The sequence below is a fragment of the Brachyistius frenatus genome, unplaced genomic scaffold (genome assembly GCF_029030835.1).
Source record: "Brachyistius frenatus isolate BFR_SWC_R1_liver_20210118 unplaced genomic scaffold, ASM2903083v1 Contig_8, whole genome shotgun sequence".
Classification (NCBI taxonomy): Eukaryota; Metazoa; Chordata; class Actinopteri; family Embiotocidae; genus Brachyistius; species Brachyistius frenatus.
Window position 1 is genome coordinate 4,847,919 of NW_027210607.1, and position 18,084 is coordinate 4,866,002.

Here is an 18,084-nt window from a genome sequence, read left to right on the forward strand (position 1 = left end):
GGCCCACCGTGGTATTGCAGTTTCAGGCACTTCTGCATGGCCTGTTTAAAAAAAATGTGGAAGTGATGGCAACTTTTACATACAGTCAATGGTTCTGACTGACAGCTGACATCTTTTTTTCAAAATATATTGACTGATCTATATATTTATTTTGGCATTTATTTATTTTATTTCAACATAGTATTCTATAAATAACAGCAAGTCTCAGTAACCTGTCAGTTCCTCTCGTCTTCCTCTACAGTAGCTAGTTTAGGTTAGGTTAGGTTCGGTAGTTACTTTATTAATCCCCGAGGGGAATTTTTTTTCGCTACAGCAGCATACAGGAAGCAATAAGATAACAATAGAATAATAGAAAAGCAATAAATAGCAGTAAAATAGCAGTAAAAAATATAAAATATAAAATGCACAGTATATACAGTACAGTATATATCTATATATGTTATATACAAACAACCAAGAAACACAGACAACAGTGTTATTGTTATGTGATGGATTTTGCCAGAGGTGAGTTATTGTAGTCTTATTGCGGTCGGCAGGAATGATTTCCTGCATTGGTCCTTGTGACAGCGGAGCTGGAGGAGTCTTTTGGAGAAAGTGCGCCGCTGTCCCTGCAGCAGGTGGTGGAGAGAGTGGTCAGGATTATCCAATATGGATAATAGTTTGTTCAGCGTCCTCCTCTCCACCACCTTTTCCAGACTGTTCAGTTTGTAGCCGATGATGGAGCCGGCCTTCTTAACCAGTTTGTTAAGTCTGTTGTTGTCACCGGCTCCAATGCTGCCTGAGTTTGAGAGGCTTCGTACATAGTTTATGATTTCTCTTTTCTGAACACATAAAGCTTTTGTACAAAGTGTCAGATCAGTATCGGCAATATCCGGCCACATTTTACTTGGTATTGGATCACGTCAGAAATCAGTGGCATTGCACATTACTACTGCAAGTTAAACAAACGACAGTCTTCATAAGCTACCCATCACCTCATCACATCATCGGCTTTCTGATCTCACACAACAGCATTCTGCTGAGACTTTCTCATTGTCGCCAGATGTGGAGATTTATAGTCATTGTGAATTTTAACAGACTCATTGCCAGGAATGGTGATTTCTGACCTCAATCACCTTTCTGAAACCACACAAATAATAATATCAAACAATGGGGAACACGCAGGCCTGCACACTCAAGCACATTACCCTGCTGAAAGTTGCTAAACCACTTACAAGAAGTATGAGTGATGATCCACATTCATAAACGACACTGTTATCAATTAGTGCAGCTGGTTTGTTGCATCTTGACAACAGGCACGGGTGTAAATCAAGTCGGGGAGACTGCATGTATTTTGTGGGATCAGTAAAAGTTTAATTTGCCAGCGTCAGCCTTCATGTGGATCAGCTCTCCTCCCGATGTACCAAAGCTCCCGCAGCAAAACTGCTGTTGTTCAAATGAGAGACTTCCACTGTGGGTTAACTGGAAACATCAGGGCTCTGGTCAAGAGGCACGAAGAGGCTGCTTTCTGGGAGACAAAACAAAAACATGTCCTGAGAGTGAAATGGTAATCATTGAAGAAGCACAGGAGAAATACATGCAGGATTTGCAGTGACGTCTGAAGGCGCTGAAACTGGGAAGTCAATAAAGCTTCCCACCAATCAGCCGGTTGTTGGTTTAACTGAACTCCATCTGGTCGTCACTCCGTAATCAAGATTAAAGACCAAGTTCCCATGTTTACAGGCAGCTTGACCTCTTGTCCTTCATCTCAAGAACGTCGCCCTAATCTGACCACTCTGATATGGCCATAAGCCTGGTTTCTGTGATTTTACTCTCACATGAAGCCCAACATTTCAAGGATACTTGAAAACACAATGTGGGACACTCTGAGATGTATTATTCTTCTTTTGTGTGTTACCAAGGGTAGAGATGTTTGCCGTAGGCCAGAAAGGACTTAATACAAAGGAATGCAAGTTGAGGCCACACTGTGACACACATTACTGTCTTCCCACTAGCCCATGGTGGTCTTCACACACCCTGCCAACACCTTGCAATGAAAAAAGAAGCAGAGCTCTCGGCACATCCAAACACAACAGAAACAGGAGACGTATGATTTTTTTAAATCATGAATTTATTGTGATTATGCTTAGCTAAAGTGAGAAACACACATTTTATGTAGATGTGTGGCAGTGGCTACATTGCAGGTGTTAGTATTTTAAAGGTTTGTGTGACCTCACAGTATGAGATAATGGGAAAAGAGAGGTTATAGTCAAAAATGAAACAAGAAAAAGTGGAATGAATAACTTCAAAATTATATTATACGTTTCCTTACCCACATACAAAGACAGGAATAAAAATGTAAACATTACAATGACACTTAAACAAGGGACAAATGTCTTTGTACACACGTATGCAAACATATATGAATAAAGGAGCAAACCAATAAAAATCATTTGAGTAAATACAAATATTTGAGAAAATCGATTAAGCACCAAATTGTTTCTCTATATTTTTTTATATTTTTTTATTTTATTGTACTCTATTAATCCCCGAGGGGAAATTCTTTTGCTACAGCAGCATCCCGAGGGGGAGCTGCTGCAACAGGCTGCCACGACCGCGGCGCCAACTAACCTGAGGTGCATGTTTTGGGTGTTGGGAGGAAGCCGGAGAACCCGGAGAGAACCCACGCAAGCACAGGGAGAACATGCAAACTCCGCACAGAAAGGCCCAGGACCGGATTCGAACCCAGAACCTTTTTGCTTCTGAAGAAGCATATTTAAACAAGTATTGGGGAAGCAATATTTGGAACTTAAGTATATAATATACTAAGTAAAGTATTTTATGAATTCTGCACAGACATTTCCGATCTCAAGACAATAAGTCATACACCCTTACAATATATCACTATTATCAGCACCATCATTGGAAGCATGTTAGCAGGCTAACGTTAACCCTGTGCTTGTCCAAAGACTCAGAAATAGCTACATGCTAACTAAGCTTTTGTCCTCTGCACAGGGGTGACAAGGCAAATTTCTGTGTTTATGTTTGGTCAAACTCTGAAAGAAATGTTTAAAATAATTCATGGAAAGCTGCAGGGAGTTCGTCAGTCGTCTTGATATGCGCCGTTCACACACTACTTTGACAAAATGTTTCCTCAAACCACTACAACAAAGGTGGAGAATACAAAGTGTGACCCATAGAGTCACAGTAATTACAATAATGGAAAATGCATCACGTTGATTAAAACCTGATACATTTCTATTTGATACTCGTCATCATAACACTCCCCTCCTCTTCCTTTCACTTCACTAACCGAACTAGAAATGTTGAATTAATTTTGCATAGGCTTTTATCATGCCATGTCAGCTGATTCACATTCATGTGTTTAATTGATGCCATTTTAATGTGACTTTACATCACTGCATTTTATTTTTCAACAGCATTGCAGCTTCACAGATGTTTATTACAAGTATCCTTGTCTTCTCTTTCTGCAGCCACATATCAATGTGCCACAGAGGCGGCCAGCTCCGAACAGGTGTTCCTGCTCAGCCGTATGATATCATGACTCGTGAGGGAGACATTACAGCATCGAGTAGCAAAGACGGTGTCTGTCTTCCACACTCCTCCTCTTCATGCTGCATCCCTCACTTTCTCCATCTGGAGTTCAATCTGTAACCCATCTTCTATCCATTATCACATCATCCATCAACAATAACGCCAAACAGTATCTGTCTTTCCCCTCTTAATGCAAAACCAGCGATACTACTGCTCCGACATCTTAACTGCCCACACGCTTGATCGCTGTCACCGAATCCATCAGCGAAGTTATTTTCATGTTAATCACAGAGCCTTTATTGCCTCTGCTGCCCTCCCCACCCCCGACCAACCGGCCTATTCACCTCGCTGCCTGCTGTGAAAAGCTGTAATTGTCCTTTAATGTTCGAGGGCCTTTAGGTGACTCTAGGGCCGCATTGTTTGCCTTCAGTTCCTGAGAGGGGATCCATCCAGCCACCCAGTCAGGTGCTTATCTGATGCAATGGACCATTGATCACCTTTTACCCCTGGAATGAATCAACTCTCTGTTAGTTGAGCGGAGAATCATCTACTTGGTAACCTAAAACTAACCTAATATATTGCTGCTGCAAACCTCCACCTGTCAGTGTGCTCCTGCTTCATACAGCATCTGTATATAATTTGATGTGGATCAGGTTCAGCTGCAAATAAATGCAATTGCTGAAATCATTTTAATTGCATTGATGCATGTCTCGAATTCACAGGTGTATGACAGTACTTTAGGGTGATCACACTCACACAAGTGATGAAGACAGTGACATGAACAGGGAAGATGAAGCCTGAATACACTATATTTCATAAGTCATTCTGTTTAAGAAATCCCACCGGCTATTCCGATCCAACTCCCCTCATCCCATCATAAACTTGATAAATGACTTTTCATCTAGGCTGCAAATATTTATCCGTTGCACAAATCCAAATTCCATTAGATAAGTAAACATATTTCTTTCTTAAGCAGGCATGTATGAAATTAAACAATGTAATTCTGTCAATGAGTTCAACTGTCACCATATGGACAATAGTGCTTCTCAACTCCATTGTTAGCTGCGTGATGTCTGTTTCTGACAACAGCTTGGCTCTCGTTGGCCCTTCATCTCCAAACACACTGCATGTGGCGCTCCCACCAACGCGACCGGGCTGAACCCCCAAACACTGGAACGGTTTGTAATTTATCACAACTGTGTTAGAAACGAACTGATGTGTTTGGGGTTGTGGAAAACATCCATCGAGGAGGGGGATGATGAAGGAACTAGTTTGTTGTGGGTGTCAGTGATACAACAAATGGCTCACACACGTTTACATGACGTCCACATCCCTTTGTAACTCTTTGTTTATCTGAGGACTAACAACCACACACCCGAGGGCTGCCAAGAAGTGGTGGAGCAGACAATCGAGGACTTTCTTCTTTGTATTTGGCAAGCAAATGAATTCTGTCTTCTAATGATGCGCAACATTTCCATATAAATAAATGTCCATTTTGCAACTCTGTGACCAATTTATGCAACACAGCTGTGGTTCAAGCTATACTCTCCTCATGAGAGGTGGACATTGTACATTTTGGTTCTACAGTGAATGGCTGGTTTGTGCAGCAATAACGAGACAAATTTGATAGAAAATCCAAGGAAGAGGCAGAAATCATGTGTTAAGACTGTTCCTGTTGCGCAGGAACGGAGCGCAACATAGTGATGTGCGAGCAGGATAACACAATCACTGTGGTGATTTGGTTGCTTGATCAGCATGAGCACCTGTGTTGCGTGTGTTTTTGTTACCATTGGTATATGTGCATACATACTACATGCAACAGTCCATACTTTGTAAAAGGAGCTATAATACGTTCTAAAATTAAAAAGAAAACGTATGGAACGCAGCTAAGGAAAACCAACCGGGTTGCACTCCTGACCTTTGGTCTTGGACAGTCATGCTTGAAATGCAAATGACCTTTTAAACTCCTTGCCCTGCTCGTGGCTTCAATGTTGTTGGCTTTTTGAAGCATTTCAAGAGTGTCTGTTGCAAATTTAAAGCAATAAAACTAGAAACATCTACTCATGAAAGGCATTGCTTCCTCCTGCTCCATGTAGATTACTCTGTTGCACTCAGTTTGTGTGCAACAGGAACAGTCTTGGAACTTTTAGGTCGACCGTCGTACTGCAGAAATTCCAGCGTAGCAACTAATAATTCAGTCTTTTTATTTTTACAAACGGACTTGGCATCTTGGCAAGTTCGAGCACCAATCCCTGCATCGCAGTCTGATCTTCAGCGGCTGTCCGAGCCCCTTATGTGTATAAGTATACCTCAGTGAGCTCTGATGCAGAGGCAGGGGGATGTGCCACACACCACTTGTTCTCATTTGTGTGTTAGGGAGCTCATTAGCCACTGCTCGGTCCATTACTGGTTCCGGACCTCGTGGCACCAAACTGTCTGCACCCATTCCTTCTAAAGGGGAGTGTGTGTGTGTGTGTGTGTGTGTGTGTGTGTGTGTGTGTGTGTGTGTGTGTGTGTGTGTGTGTGTGTGTGTGTGTGTGTGTGTGTGTGTGTGTGTGTGTGTGTGTGTGTGTGTGTGTGTGTGTGTGTTGGGGGGATGAAGGTTAGATCTTGGTCCCCTGAGTCTGGTAGATAGCATCATTCCAAAAGCAGCAGCAGCAGTTAGACCCTGAAACTTAACCACCAGCACCCTCCTTCCTCCTCTCAACCCCGACTTAATTGGGCCATAATTTTACTGTATACCACAATGTGGAGACATCAGCCATGTGGGGAGAGAGAGGTGGGGGTGAACAGGGGATTAACAGTGGTTCCAAAAGTCCCATTACAGGATTTCAGCTGCGTTACTGAGTTCACGCTGTCATTCATTCACCCACAAATGTTAAGTTTCAGTGCAGGTCAACATTCCTCGATATGATCAGTGGCTTTGGATCAATAACCTTTCGAAAAGCAGCTGAAACTCTTCAACTGAAAATATGGTTTTGCCATTAGGCTGGAGAAAGTGCTTAATGGCTTCCCCCACAGAAGTGCTCTGAGGTGAGCCCTACAACTCCAAAATGTGAATAGATTACCATCTCGTCCTTCGTTCTGTTTTCACTGGAGCTCATCCAGTTGGGCAATTACTGAAATAAAAAATGGGTCCAGTGTGTTAGCATTACCTCGTCAACGTCGGGCAGCAGGGAGATAAATGTTCGGGCATGCATATACTTTTCAAGCTTTCACGAGGCAATATCATGCTGATGTCAGATCACATTTGAAGTTGAAACGTACGTACGTGTGTGTGTGTGTGTGTGTGTGTGTGTGTGTGTGTGTGTGTGTGTGTGTGTGTGTGTGTGTGTGTGTGTGTGTGTGTGTGTGTGTGTGTGTGTGTGTGTGTGTGTGTGTGTGTGTGTGTGTGTGTGTGTGTGTGTGTGTGTTGTGTGTGTGTGTGTGTGTTGGTACACAGGACTGACTTTTTGTCAAACCAAATCAGTGTTACACATTAATTTATTTTTTCAAATTTTTCTCATTCTGTAAAAATATGGATGACAAGCAAAGAACCCAAAACCTCACACCTAAAATAGGAATGTGTTTCTGACCAATGAAAAAAAAAACACTCCTTTAATAGCTATTTTGCGCCATAATTCTTTCATACAGAGCTGAAACCACAGCCGAACACTCCAGTCCCAATTTTGGTCAAAATGGTGCATTTTAATGCAGCCAGATAATTAACAAGGCGGTAAATTATAGCGTCGTAAATGGGCTAGCCTGTTGTTGGACAACCTCTACAGTTAATGGCTTTTATACTCTGCATTCTTTCATGGAAGGAATGTAACAGGGTGCGAACGCAGCGCCAAGAAATGCACAAACTCTAATCTCCCAATGCCTCTTTCTCACCCTCACTTCTCTCTGCATATCCTCGTTCTACTTCATCACACGTCCGGATCAATAATTCTTTAACTGACAATCATATTGCGTGTGTCTGTGTGCATACGGTGCCTGCGTATGTTTCTATTTGCGCTGTTTTAACACAACACGCTGGTTTCTTTTACTGCTTATACATATTTCACAATTTTTCCTGCCCCGGAGCGAGAGGAAGACCAAACATCCTCCATCGTAAATTTTCTCCCAGAGCACAACCTGGAGAATATGCCACACAGGAAACCATACGCACACACACACACTCACTGACACACACATACGGTTGGATGGAAATGGAGGGGAGTGAGAGAGTCGTATATCAGAAGCAAAGATTAAGATTTTCATTTCAACAGAGAATATTTATAATTTTACCATTTATATTTACTATCTATGTTTACCCTCTACAACAACATATATTTACCATTTACCACTTTAACATTTAAACACAAACTTAGTTGATTATATTTGCTTAATTTTTCCGGGCAGCGTTTATGTTGCTCCTCATCTGAATCAACTTCACATCAATCAAAGATGACGTGGTGTTTGTGACTGCCCCTCTTCACTTTGCCGGGCTAATGGGAAATCAAATTTGGGGAATGTCTTTAACTCATTTCTCATCTTTGGGACGCCTGCCCAATTAAATGGATTCAATTTATCAGACATGATTCATCCCCTGCACAAATTCCTATTTATCTCAACTGTGATTGATGACGATCATTATGATGATTCAATTTGGTCCGAATGTGTTCGTGTGACAGCTGTCTTTGCCTCCACAAAAGGACTCTGTCTCTTCCTCTGTGGCTCTGCACTGTAAATTAATAGATATGTCTGTCTGTGTGTGAGTGAAGACAAAGAGAAGTCCCATTAGTTTTCAGTTGTAGGTAGTGTGTACGTGTGCAGTATCATGTGTCTTGTGGACTCCTTTGCAGCATTTTCTGTGGTCTCGCATGTTTTGTGGTTTTGATTTTAGACTCAAGGCCTCAGCAGACGACTGGACACTCAGGAATTTGTCGTCGGCTCTTTTATTACACACTTGTTTCTGGAGCTTTCTCACACCAGGGCATTGGTGAAAAGCCAGGGCAGTGTGTGTTTGTATTATCCACTGTTTATTTGGTTTCTGTTTTGAGTGTGTGTGTATATACTGCAGATATCCGTGATTAAAATGCGGACGGCCTAAATTTCTGTCCAAAGTTGAGTAACACACTATTTGCTTTTGTGACGACATTCATGTCGGGAACAGCAGTTTAAAGCAGTGGAGTCATATTCAATGTTCGATATGTTCATTTTAGCTTGTTTGCTTGTCCCGGGAAAATACATAGAGCTGGTCAGACTGACGCCTGAGACTGTAGAGAGCGGACTAAACTGATATGGTCAGTTTTAGTCTGGCAGCTACAATGTTTGCTGTCCATATGCGTGCATATGTCCAGTTATAAATGCATTCGAAAATACATACACTAAATTGTTTTCAGTAATGTGTGCGATGTAATATAAAATCTGATTCTCCGGGTGTTTTTATTGTTACATTCCTTTTACAGGGTCGTCTCCCCACGGCCGTATATAAACTAAAGAAGTGCTGTTGCCAGAAAGTATAAATCCCCAGCTGAGCACTAATTGCATGATTTAAAGCATAGCTGTTGAACACCTCGAAGAGGCCCCACACTTTGTGTGGACATTATACAGGCAGACCTGCACAGGCACCGGAAAATAGAAAGAGGAGGGGAAGAGGAAGGAGGGGGGTGAAGGTGGGGGTATAAAGAAGTCACTGTACAGTTGCTGATACAAGACCTCAGTGCTTTATGGGTAACACCCACCTGATTAGATTAACATACAACCAAAACCCCTCCTGTCTCTCTTGTCTGTCGTGTGGATTTCCCATTCAGTCCCTCATGTCGAATTCTTTCGACAGTTATATTATATTGCACATCTTATAAATGGCTGCAGTAGCAAATGCTGTACTGCGTTGTGTGACCAGCGGAGCAAGTGGGAACAAGTTTAGGGCCACAGGTGAATTCAATATATAATAAAACTAATGGTACTGTTGACTTGCCTGTGGTCTGTCCTGGCAAGTGTACAACAAGACACTTGAGGTAGTTTTGAGAGGTTGTTTTGGGAAATCGTGTCAGTTTTATTTGAATGTTAATGACGGAGACTTGTCAGAAATTAAAAAAGGTCGGCAGGGTCACATTGCCTTTGGTTTGACTTTGATTTATATTATCAAAATAAATAGTGAGACAGTCATTTCTAACATCTACCTTTTATCAAATGTATCCCCTAAATACAAAATACTTGGTGTATAATGTGTGCCCTCTATACTCCCATGGCTCTGCTTTACATTTCCAGTAAACTGCTTCTTTGTCTTTGCTTGGCTGTAATCCTATGCTTGTAAAAGTACAAATTAAGAAAAGTAGAGGAAGTTAGATAAAACAGTTTCCCAGCAGCACTCTGGAGATGCTCTCTTGTCACTCACACTAAGTATTGGTCCTGGAGGATTTCTAAAGCTCCCACAATCCACCTCACGGCACTCATAGCCATGAGGCCTGGGAAGACCATAAAGTCATTTTACAAGGTGACATGACATAAAAGCACAGGGAGAGCAGAAAAAGTACTGCCCAGTATCTAAGAAAAAAGATGAAAACCTTTCTCAGTTGCTCTTGTTCTTTCCATATTGTTTGCACTAGTGCTTTTACTTTGTTTGTGTGTCCAAGAATGAATATGTGATTTCACTGCATGTGTTTTTGCATGTGTGTTTGAAGCCTCGTGGCTGGCTTGAATGGGTGGGCTGGTGAGCCGTTCCCTGTCTGCCATCACCCATGTCCACTTACACACTCTCTGGACCTCAGTGGGAATGAAGAGGGGATTATGGCTCTGACTGATCCTGGAGGGGCACGCACTTAACACTACTGTAAACAACAGGGCCATTTGAGTGGTTCACACTGAGCTGAACTTTAGAGGTGAAAGCTGTGACTGCTACGACCTGCAGAGCGAAGGTCATGTGACCATCAGTAGGCTAGGATTTGTTAGCTTTGCTGGTTTGTCTGGTTGTATTGTGGAAGGAAAATGTAATCTATTGCAAAAATAATTATGATGAAAGATTAGACACTATTCATGTCAATATAACTTCCAGTTCATACAATTTTGACAACCTTTCTGTATTATGCCTGTACACGAAGATTTTGAGTTATTCACAAGTAAAATACTTCTAGCTCTGTTCATAATGTCGGGCAGGAAAATGCTATAATATTATAGTTTAAATAAAAGAAATAAAAAAAGTCACCGGAATATATCTGTAACGTTAATGAAATCAATTAAAAACGACCACCAGGAGTCTATAGAGAGGATACAAGATGACACAACAGCTGGCACCTCAAGTTTACTTGAGGGAGTACAAAGTCATTATCATTTGTACAAATGACGGCAATGACATGATCTCGATCGGATCAGTGTGCAGGATTTAGTGGCATCTAGTGGTAAAAATGCAAAAGGCCCTCTGTAGAGCCAGTGTTTGGTTCGTCCTCTGTGAGCTACTGTAGAAACATGGCGGCGCAACATAGCGCACTCCACGGAAGAGAGGACTCCCATTGTAGACGTGAAGTGCTCATTTTAAATTTACGAAAACACGAAGATTAAAGTGATTATACACTAATAAAAACAAAATCATTCATATATTACATTCCATTTCTTCCAGATGAGCCCCTAAATCCAACATATTGGTAGCGGTAACGGTTTAAGAGAAAAAGATCAATTTTGGATGTCATGAGGGTTGCAGCTGTGATTGCTGTGAGGTTTCTGACGCCAAAGACTTTTTTGATATATTGATCAATTATTGGGTCCAGGCCCATCAATGAACTTGCTTGTTTTTTGTTTTTCATGAAATTCTCTGAAGTGGTCTCTGCAGGGCTTTTGCTCTTTTGTTTGTTTTCTCTGTCTTTCGATTAGGGAGGCCTCGAGGATTCAACATAATGGCCTCGCTTGGAGGAATGGGATAAAACAGTACCCATTCCAGGAGATGGGAGAGCTAGACATGGGGCTTACTGATGTTTTTGCGTGACAGAGGTTCATATAAAAAGATTTTGGTCCATAATTTGCTTGGCTTGGGCCTGCTCCAGAAGGGCCGAGGAATTTTATTCTGTTGCAGGAGTTGGGGGATGAGGGGGGAGGTACAGAAACCCGCCCCACTAAAACACCCGACACAATATGGTTCTCATTTTTCTCCCTCATACTAAATGTACCATGAATTATATTGTTTTTCAGTTGAAGGGGAGAACTTTGATTTCATCTCTTGTGTAGTAGTGTGGCTGAAATACAGCAGTGAGTTCTAGTATGTGCACTCTACAGACCAAATCTGAGCCCTTATGAGTCTTGGCTGCCAACCACACAGATTCTGTCGATCGTGCACTCTATGCTTCACGCTCCTTTGACAGACCTACTTTCCCTACATTATATAGGTCTGGATCCAAAAGGTAAACAAACCCACTAAATGAATAAGTCAGGAGTCCCTTTGTCTCTGAAGCTTTACTTAAATGTGTTTGCAACAAGACGTAGTCTGCACATTGTTCCCACCTGCCACTGCTGATGACAGCCAGGGCACAGACTTCCATAAACATAATAAATCACTTTTGATCACAGTGACTCATCTCACACCATTTTCTCTTTCTTTCTTTCTTTTCATTATTTGTCAAGAAATTCTACATCAGCCAAATGCAGCCTGAGCAGATTTCTGAGTGCAATACAAACATCATTACCATCATCATAATCATCCAAGACAAGCCAGATCACATTCATGGATTAGTTTCAGAAGTAGATGCAGTGAGCTTTTCTAAAGTAGTTTAGTGCTGTGCACTGCAGCTAAGTGTGAGGCCACTCGCCTACTCTCCCATGGGGATGCTCTTCAGAGTTAAGGCTCCGGAGCCAAGGAATTTCACCAAAGCACCAATGGTTTATTTTTGCAGCCCTCTGTGGTGTGTCACAGCCTGGCCTAACCAGTTCAGCCCGGCCTGGCTCTGTGCAGCTCACGGAGCAGTTCAGGAAGGGCCCCGTCACTCCAGATGGTAGTTCAGTGTGTGCCAGCGAGAGGGTCTGAAGGCCTGGCTGCTGGCCTACAACCACAACCTTTGACAGGCAAAAGCCGAAGGCCCTTCGAAACCAGCACAAAGCCCTTTTTCAGGGGCCCTCTCTCCTTTTTCTCCCCCTCTCCTCTCTCAGTGCTCAGCCAGGGTCCAGCCACCTCATGGAGCCTGGGAGGGAATGTATTCACCGCAGAAATGGGCTGAGGTTCAACCTTTGGATTCGTATGTTCTCAACTGGAACAGACGGACTGAGACTCCAATCAGTTTATAGACAAGTTCAGTGTGTAGGGGAGCCAGAGGCACAAGAGCAATACATTATTGATCAGCATTACATTGATCCATGACGCAGAGTGAGATTTAGTGTTGTAGATTTACTGGAAAATGTGAGAAATGGACGGATCGTGTCGAGCCTGGAGGAGATGGATGCTAACCGGCAAGTGAACTCACAGTGTGTCTGAGTTCAAGCCAGCAGCACACCTTGAACTGTTTGCCCTTCTGTGTGCATTTAACATCTTTTCAATGGAAACACCGTGCCGACGCCCATCATTGTCTCTATATGAAGAAAAAAAAGCAGTAACCCATAATGTTGCAACACTTCACAATTGGCAGGTGGCAGTAAACCTAAAAAGAGAAACACGGAGAGGCCGAAAGGCAAGAAGCTGTAGAACTAAAGGGCTTTGAGGTAAGTGATTAAGTCAGGGGCTATAATTATCTCGTCGTGCCTGGGCAGGATAGAGTAGGCCCTTGTTGTTTCTGAGCAGACAGGCAGGTAGAGAGGCACATCACTCACTGCACACTTTTATTTAATGACCTCCTTACTGTAAAGAATGAGAAAGAGAGAGAGAAGTTTCCCTGTACCTGCCCCCAAACTTTCAGCAGCACGCAATCACCCAAGCCAGCCGTATAAGTCAGAAAGTCAGAGAGGGATGGAGGCAGGAGGAGAGGCGGGAGAGAATAAAAAGGGGTTAGGAATAGGGAGACACAAACACAGAGAGGGAAAAAGAACCAACAAAACATTGAAAGCATATCTGAAATTGACAAATTGAGTTGAGGGGGGTGAAAGGAAATTAACTGCTGCCATTCAGAGAAACAGTGGACTTCTTGTTCGCTGGAAAGAGTGATGCAGGTGAAAGGAGGAGGAGGGTCTTGCGGTGACTTATTTCCCATGTGATTTATTTCCCACGTCTGTCACCATGGCATTGTCATGGTGATCATTTGTCATTTAGGGTTGTGAAAACAGTCCACCTGACAAAGGTAGGCGCCAGCGTTTGCAGCTGAGTATGAGCACACTTAATTCCTGAACTCTGGTGGGAAATTTTATTCAGTACACAACATGGCTTCGATCTATTGCGTATAGTATGTAACCAGGAAACCATCCATCTCATTCAGGATGACTAGGAGATAAACGTTGAAACAGTAAATCCTCCTGAGGAAGCAGTTTTGGCTCTGAATCATGCATTTGTCAATTTACTCTTCTAGCCTTACTTTCAGAGACCAAAACAATCCTAACCTCCCTTCTTCCACTTCCTGCTCTTCCTCCCCTTTTGCTTCTTCCGTCTTGTGCTTCCCTTTCCCCAGCATCAGTGTGTGTGTGTGTGTGTGTGTGTGTGTGTGTGTGTGTGTGTGTGTGTGTGTGTGTGTGTGTGTGTGTGTGTGTGTGTGTGTGTGTGTGTGTGTGTGTGTGCGCGCGCGCGCGCGCATGTGCGTGTGTGGACTCGTGGGAGCCATAGCTTTGACAAACTACCCTCCTGCACACTTTCAATTAAACATCATTTATGGGCACTTCTTTTTTCTTTTCTTTTTTTATACAAGCGTTTTTCATTGGCCTGGCCTGTGTTTACTCATGACAGTAACACTGCTGGAGTGGTTAACTGTCCTGCGTACACACTGCCATATATCCCCATCCAGCCTGTCTCCTGTCACGAAGGCCAGAGGAGGCAACAGATTGCCTACTGTCTACCTTTCTGTACCTCCTGTCAGTAATATACTGCTTTTTCTATTCAGCTCAGCTTCTGTGAAGTAAGAACAAGTTCTCCAATATGACCACATACATTGTTTGCTTCCTAAAGTATTTTCCCTGGTTAGGTTTGGTACAAAAAACACTTGGTTATGTTTAAGGTGAGTTAAAATGATGTCTTTAACCATGTTGTGTGTTAAAGTCTCTACTTCCTTAAAATTATACAACCATCATCGTCATGGCAATGGTAAATGTGATTTTAAAACATTGTCCTGACTTGAGGTTGGAAACTGTAAGCAAGCACCAGTCTTCTAGACCTGAATCCATTGTTGTATTTAACCATCCGCTAAACCAGCCTTCTCTTCACAAGGAAGAACTCACATTATATAGATGACATCACATCTCCAGTGATGCGATGTTGACAGATAAATATAAAGTCAAAAGTCATTTGATGATGAATCACCAGATAGTCATTATTTATATGATCACTTGAGGTGGCTTAACTTTGAAACATAACTGCTGCTTTCACAAAAGACCAATGGGGTGTTTTTCCTTTTTTTTTTTTTACAACATTAAGCATTTTGTTTGTAAAGAGAATTTACAAAGTCATTGGAAAACCCACGTTTGACACCTTGGCTGGACATCATCAACACACGTCAGGGTTTATAGGTTTGATGTCACCACTGACATCATTACTGCAAGACAAGACACGGGGGAATATGTCTGACCGATGGGGCGAGTGTTGAGACTGGCAATACTGGGCAGGGAACATTATGACTAAGCTCATTTACTGAACACACCCAGAGCTGTAAAACATGCCATGTTAGCCCGGTGTAGCAAACTTCAACACTTTAAGAGTTCAACATAATTTTGCAATGTGAAATTCTGTGTTTATAAGAACTTCAGCTCTATTTTCTATTGTATATAATCAACCCTCTTAAATCTGACCAAACACTTAATTCCCCTGACAATCAGTTGACAAACAAAAGCAGTCTAAACTCTGTTCAAAGATGTTTGTCCTTGACTTCTGCCAATTCTACCCCATTATCTTCCTCTAAACAATTTAGTTTCAGCTCTTCTTTTTCCACTGATTACACTCCAAGAGCTGTTACCTCAGACCTTTACACATCGAAGAGTCAGCGTATAAACTGACTGGAAGTGGAATCTATGAATTGCAATTGCTCAGACACAATTGTGCCATTAGCAAATGTTTAGAAGATCCCACGGGGGAACAAACTGCACACGTCCTACATCCATATGCACGCACACAAACACACACTCGACTTGTTTATCCTTCCATGCAGAACTAGACACGGTGCCTTTCAAGCCCTTAATCAAACACAAGTAGACCCCTCCCTCTGGTGAGCACTGACCTAGCAATGAACCATTCATTATCTGCTGCTCAAGTCAAATGGTAGGTTGAGGGGGACAGCCTTGACAGATACATTCTCTCACCTCATTGGTCAATGGGTAAGACTTTAGTTAGATATCAGCTTCAAATGCAGTGAATAAAATAAGATTAGAGTGGTGGTGGAGTGCAGATGTCTTCGCCCTGGAAATGAGAATTGAGTTCCTTTGTTCTATTATTCGGCAAAGCTGGACTCTGGTGTTGGGTTAGTGTCTTATGCTGCAGACTTAAACTTTAAGTCACCTTCCAACAACACCCACCAACCTCCCAGGCCTCTCCTCCTCCCCTGGGCTTGGTGGGGTCTTATCTCTTGTAGATGTGGGCTCCTCTGGCTTCACACAAAGCCTCATGTTGACATTCCAGAGGACCGAGCCTTGCGCAAACACACCAGGGCCCACCAGATGGCCGGGCAAGGGAGAGCAGGGCCAGGACGAAGGACGCAGATGAAGACCAGGGGGTGAAAAAAAAAGAAGGATCAGAATGAAAACTACTTTTACCACCAAAATGTCAGGCAACACTAGCAATTCATCAGGCTGTCACGCTGCCAGATGGCCTAAATTTGTGCCCTATAACAAATGAAGTGTCCTGTCAAACTTTTCTTAAGCAAAAAAAAAATAAGGAAGGATTTGTCCCTCACTTACAATTTCATACTTTCATTATACTGAACATGGTCCCTTTGTTTCCCCCCAACTACTGCCGGGTCAGCCTATAGTCATCCAAAGCTAATATTTGAGGGTCACCGGGTTAATCTTCAGGGCATTAGGCAACCAAAAGCCCTCCAAATGAAAAACTCATTTAGGGCTTTGGTTGAGTGTGGCAAGCCGTGTTTATCAGCCAAAGGCAAGAAAGTATCGCTGCTCCATCAGTGCATGGTGCATTTGACTGTGAAAACTCTGCAGCATATAGAGCAGTCTAAACAAAATACACATATTTGTACAGTCACCTTCTATAGCTATAACTTTCAATGTTTACAATCTAAATACATTGTAAATCACATCATATAATTGATGTCATAAATTTATTTTTTGGTGAGTTTTCTGCCTACAATTTGTTGTTATTTGGTTATTTGGTAACCCAAACATGTATTTTGACCTTCACTATTATCACTATGTAAGCAGAACTGATAATAAAACTTACTCTATAAATGATCAGATGAGGTGTATTTGTTTCACATAAAATGCAGAGACATCTCAGTGGGCATGTTGTCAAGATGGAACAATCTAATCCTCTATTTGGTCTCCATGGAGCTCACCCCTCCCTGCTTCCCCGCCTGCCTGTGTGTGCCATCAGCCTACAGCACAATAGGCAGTCATTCTGATAAAAGTCTGCAAAAGCCCGTGTGGATATCCGGCTGCCTTTCTCTCCGCTCTACCCCTTTAATGAGGGTGTATGTCGCTGTGGTTTATCCTGCCACTCTTTCTTTCCAATCCCCCTCCAGTGCTTGTTTCCCCCCTTATTCTATGGAAAAAGAGGAATGTTTTCTGACTGACTTTTCCCTCCAAGCCCTTTTCAGGTTCCGGAGACATGAGACGACACGTCCGTCGGAGGAAGACTCGGAACTTGTGTGTGGATGTTTATTCATAACAAGTTGAAGCTTGCTATTCTAAGGAGAAGTTTATGTCCAAGAACACTTATTTTTAACTTAATATACCAAATATGTATTGCAGATTAATATTTAAGTGACATTCATTGTGCCCAGAGCATGAACCCTGCTATGATGCACTGAATTTTGATCTGTCCTACCAGCAGGTCAAACTCATTTATCCAGTGATCTCGACATATATTATTAGATCGCCTGCCAAAAACATTTAGTATTGACATTCTTTATTCCTAAACAACCGAGATCTTCTGACTTTTCCTCCAGACATTTGAGGTTTGGACGGAGATATTGTAAAAAATTATTGAAGGGATTCCAATGGAATGTTATACACATGTTGATGTTTGCCACAAAATTAAGTGCAGTAACATTGATGTCTTAATGTTTAATAAAACTACCAGGTCAACACTTCAACTTGTGAAGAACTTTGACCTTTAAGGTGAAGATTGACATTTGCACTTTGTGTAGCATGTTAGCATGCTAACATTGTTAAATCTACGCCTTTCACTGCATAAACCTGCCATAGAGAAATGTTTATAAGGAATATTTCAGTGAATTTTGTCAATCCAACTGCTCTGCCTAACGTCAAGACCTGGTCTCTCATTGATGCACTTTGTTGTATGAG